At 50.9% G+C, this 5,000-nt stretch overlaps 3 non-coding genes across 3 annotated transcripts; all 3 read left to right on the top strand.

The window, feature by feature from the left end:
• Positions 1-459: 459 nt before the first annotated feature.
• Positions 460-541, top strand: trnas-aga (transfer RNA serine (anticodon AGA)). The gene has a single exon. It is a non-coding gene; the product is annotated as a tRNA-Ser (tRNA).
• Positions 542-892: 351 nt separating this feature from the next.
• trnas-cga (transfer RNA serine (anticodon CGA)) lies at positions 893-974 on the top strand. Its single transcript has one exon. It is a non-coding gene; the product is annotated as a tRNA-Ser (tRNA).
• A 178-nt stretch (positions 975-1,152) lies between these two features.
• Positions 1,153-1,225, top strand: trnak-uuu (transfer RNA lysine (anticodon UUU)). The gene has a single exon. It is a non-coding gene; the product is annotated as a tRNA-Lys (tRNA).
• Positions 1,226-5,000: the final 3,775 nt, after the last annotated feature.

Raw genomic sequence — 5,000 nt, forward strand, 5'->3', positions numbered from 1 at the left:
ACACACAACATGGCAGAAGGTGGTCTGCTTAATTCAAGTCCCTGTTTGGGTGAAGGTCAGTCTTCTTTTTGTAGGCCTCAGCTTGCTATCACTACGGTCCATCTCTTCTGCTGACTCTGTACTAGAGCGATGTTCCTTCCTGCTCCCGGGGATCAGTGCATCTCCCTTGTTCGGCACACCTGATTCTGATCGTCAGCCCTTTAGGAAAGAGTGCTCACAGAGTGAGTAGAATAAGACAGACTTCCCAATTGTGCAGTGCTGTCGGTCCCCAGGGCCAGTACTGAAAAACCCCATTACATAGGATGAGACATGGCAGCCTGATTTCTCCTCAGTGGGACCGCTGTTTTACCCGCTTGCAGGGCTAGCTTGCAATCTCCGCTTGCTGACTGAGCTGGGTTGGTTGCAAGTAGGTCAGACAGCAGTGTTGGACACAAACTGAGCAGAAATTGATTTACTACCATAGTCGTGGCTGAGTGGTTAAGGCGATGGACTAGAAATCCATTGGGGTCTCCCCGCGCAGGTTCGAATCCTGCCGACTACGCTGAAGGCCATGAGGCAAAGCATCCATGTATTTTTCACGGTCCTCGCACTTATTTGCGAAATGTCCAGTCCCTCTTCCATGGACAAACACGCCGCTGCTGCTTCTTGTATCCGGGCTCCAGGGGTTGTCTTGGGTGAGCCAGTGGCACGCCGTGATCGTATAGTGGTTAGTACTCTGTGTTGTGGCCGCAGCAACCCTCATTCAAACCTGGGTCACGGCAACCCTTTGCCGTTGAGTATACGGGAAGGTTGAAAATTTTTTACCACCTCATCTTTCTGCGTGATTTTGTTTCTGAAGCTTGGCCTGTGCAGGGCGCCACCAGACAAGGGCGCTTGCTTTCTAACATTAGGCGTAGTCGTGGCCGAGAGGTAAAGGTGATGGACTCGAAATCCATTGGGGTCTCCCCGCGCAAGTTTGAACTCTGCCGACTATGGGAGGGATTTGTAGTACTGCTTTAGCTTTCTGTGACGGTAATTGTGCCTTCTATGGTCCTTCGCTCTCTGTGCCATAACTGCTTCTAGCTTTCATCCTCGTGACACCTGGGTCTCTTCTAGGCAGCTTGTTGTAAAACTGCTGATTTATAAAAGGTGAGAAGACAGTGCTCCACAAGAGCCCGGATAGCTCAGTCGGTAGAGCATCAGACTTTTAATCTGAGGGTCCAGGTTTCAAGTCCCTGTTCGGGCGAAGGTCTGTCTGCTTTTGGCGGAGTCACCTTGCTATCACTACGGTCCATCTCTTCTTCTGAATCTGTACTGGAGCGGTGTTCCTTCCTGCTCCAGGGTATCAGTGCACCTCCCTTGTTTGGCACACCTGATTCTGATGGTCAGCTTGTTAGGAAAGCGGGCTCACAGAGTGAGTAGAATAAGACAGACCTCCGAATTGTGCAGTGCTGTCGGTCCGCAGGCCCATCACTGAAAAACCCCATTACATAGGATGAGACATGGCAGCCTGATTTCTCCTCAGTGGGACTGCTGTTTTACCCGCTTAAAGGGCTAGCTTGCAATCTCCGCTTGCTAGGTTGCAAGTAGGTCAGGCAGCAATGTGACACAACAGGGCAGAAGGTAGTCTGCTTAATTCGAGTCCCTGTTTGGGCGAAGGTCAGTCTACTTTTTGGAGGGCTCAGCTTGCTAACACTACGGGTCCATCTCTTCTGCTGACTCTGTATTAGAGCGATGTTCCTTCCTTCTCCCGGGGATCAGTGCATCTCCCTTGTTCGGCACACATGATTCTGATGGTCAGCCCTTTAGGAAAGAGTGCTCACGGAGTGAGTAGAATAAGAAAGACCTCCCATTTGTGCAGTGCTGTCGGTCCCCAGGGCCAGTACTGAAAAACCCCATTACATAGGATTAGACATGGCAGCCTGATTTCTCCTCAGTGGGACTGCTGTTTTAGCTGCTTCCAGGGCTAGCTTACAATCTCTGCTTGCTAGGTTGCAAGTAGGTCAGGCAGCAGTGTTACACACAACATGGCAGAAGGTGGTCTGCTTAATTCAAGTCCCTGTTTGGGCGAAGGTCAGTCTTCTTTTTGTAGTCCTCAGCTTGCTATCACTATGGTCCATCTCTTCTGCTGACTCTGTACTAGAGCGATGTTCCTTCCTGCTCCCGGGGATCAGTGCATCTCAATTGTTCGGCAAACCTGATTCTGAAGGTCAGCCCTTTAGGAAAGAGTGCTCACAGAGTGAGTAGAATAAGACAGACTTCCCAATTGTGCAGTGCTGTCGGTCCCCAGGGCCAGTACTGAAAAACCCCATTACATAGGATGAGACATGGCAGCCTAATTTCTCCTCAGTGGGACCGCTGTTTTACCCGCTTGCAGGGCTAGCTTGCAATCTCCGCTTGCTGACTGAGCTGGGTTGGTTGCAAGTAGGTCAGGCAGCAGTGTTGGACACAAACTGGTCTACTCCCGTAGTCGTGGCCGAGTGGTTAAAGTGATGGACTAGAAATCCATTGCGGTCTCCCCGTGCAGGTTCGAATCCTGCCGACTACGCTGTTTGCTGAAGGCCATGAGGCAAAGCATCCATGCATTTTTCACGCTCCTCGCACTTATTTGCGAAATTTCCAGTCCCTCTTCGATGGACAAACACGCCGCTGCTGCTTCTTGTATCCGGGCTCCAGGGGTTGTCATGGTTGAGCCAGTGGCATGCCGTGATCGTATAGTGATTAGTATTCTGCGTTGTGGCCGCAGCAACCCCGGTTCGAATCCGGGTCACGGCAACCCTTTGCCGTTGAGTATACGGGAAGGTTGAAAATTTTTTACCACCTCATCTTTCTGCGTGATTTTGTTTCTGAAGCTTGGCCTGTGCAGGGCGCCACCAGACAAGGGCGCTTGCTTTTTAACATTAGGCGTAGTCGTGGCCGAGAGGTTAAGGTGATGGACTTGAAATCCATTGGGGTCTCCCCGCGCAGGTTCGTACTCTGCCGACTACGGGAGGGATTTGCAGTATTGCTTTAGCTTTCTGTGACGGTAATTGTGCCTTCTATTGTCCTTCGCTCTCTGTGCCATAACTGCTTCTAGCTTTCATCCTCGTGACACCTGCGTCTCTTCTGGGCAGCTTGTTGTAAAACTGCTGCTTTATAAAAGGTGAGAAGCCAGTGCTCTACAAGAGCCAGGATAGCTCAGTCGGTAGAGCATCAGACTTTAATTCTGAGGGTACAGGGTTCAAGTCCCTGTTCGGGTGAAGGTTTGTCTGCTTTTGGCAGAGTCACCTTGCTATCACTACGGTCCATCTCTTCTTCTGAATCTGTACTGGAGCGGTGTTCCTTCCTGCTCCAGGGTATCAGTGCACCTCCCTTGTTTGGCACACCTGATTCTGATGGTCAGCTCGTTAGGAAAGCGGGCTCACGGAGTGAGTAGAATAAGACAGACCTCCGAATTGTGCAGTGCTGTCGGTCCCCAGGCCCAGCGCTGAAAAACCCCATTACATAGGATGAGACATGGCAGCCTGTGTTTCTCCTCAGTGGGACTGCTGTTTTACCCCCTTCCAGGGCTAGCTTACAATCTCGGCTTGCTGGGTTGCAAGTAGGTCAGGCAGCAATGTGACACACAACAGGGCAGAACGTGGTCTGCTTAATTCAAGTCCCTGTTTGGGCGAAGGTCAGTCTACTTTTTGGAGGCCTCAGCTTGCTATCACTATGGGTCCATCTCTTCTGCTGACTCTGTATTAGAGCGATGTTCCTTCCTTCTCCAGGGGGTCAGTGCATCTTCCTTGTTCGGCACACATGATTCTGATGGTCAGCCCTTTAGGAAAGAGTGCTCACGGAGTGAGTAGAATAAGACAGACCTCCCATTTGTGCAGTGCTGTCGGTCCCCAGGGCCAGTACTGAAAAACCCCATTACATAGGATGAGACTTGGCAGCCTGATTTCTCCTCAGTGGGACTGCTGTTTTAGCCGCTTCCAGGACTAGCTTACAATCTCGGCTTGCTAGGTTGCAAGTAGGTCAGGCAGCAGTGTTACACACAACATGACAGAAGGGGGTCTGCTTAATTCAAGTCCCTGTTTGGGCGAAGGTCAGTCTTCTTTTTGTAGGCCTCAGCTTGCTATCACTACGGTCCATCTCTTCTGCTGACTCTGTACTAGAGCGATGTTCCTTCCTGCTCCCGGGGATCAGTGCATCTCCCTTGTTCGGCAAACCTGATTCTGATGGTCAGCCCTTTAGGAAAGAGTGCTCACAGAGTGAGTAGAATAAGACAGACTTCCCAATTGTGCAGTGCTGTCGGTCCCCAGGGCCAGTACTGAAAAACCCCATTACATAGGATGAGACATGGCAGCCTGATTTCTCCTCAGTGGGACTGCTGTTTTACCCGCTTCCAGTGCTAGCTTACAATCTCGGCTTGCTAGGTTGCAAGTAGGTCAGGCAGCAATGTGACACACAACAGGGCAGAAGGTAGTCTGCTTAATTCAAGTCCCTGTTTGGGCGAAGGTCTGTCTACTTTTTGGAGGGCTCAGCTTGCTATCACTACGGGTCCATCTCTTCTGCTGACTCTGTATTAGAGCGATGTTCCTTCCTTCTCCCGGGGATCAGTGCATCTCCCTTGTTCGGCACACATGATTCTGATGGTCAGCCCTTTAGGAAAGAGTGCTCACGGAGTGAGTAGAATAAGAAAGACCTCCCATTTGTGCAGTGCTGTCGGTCCCCAGGGCCAGTACTGAAAAACCCCATTACATAGGATGAGACATGGCAGCCTGATTTCTCCTCAGTGGGACTGCTGTTTTAGCCACTTCAAGGGCTAGCTTACAATTTTGGCTTGCTAGGTTGCAAGTAGGTCAGGCAGCAGTGTTACACACAACATGGCAGAAGGTGGTCTGCTTAATTCAAGTCCCTGTTTGGGCGAAGGTCAGTCTTCTTTTTGTAGGCCTCAGCTTGCTATCACTACGGTCCATCTCTTCTGCTGACTCTGTACTAGAGCGATGTTCCTTCCTGCTCCCGGGGATCAGTGCATCTCCCTTGTTCGGCAAACC

Source organism: Carassius carassius, chromosome 18, assembly GCF_963082965.1.
Source record: "Carassius carassius chromosome 18, fCarCar2.1, whole genome shotgun sequence".
Classification (NCBI taxonomy): Eukaryota; Metazoa; Chordata; class Actinopteri; order Cypriniformes; family Cyprinidae; genus Carassius; species Carassius carassius.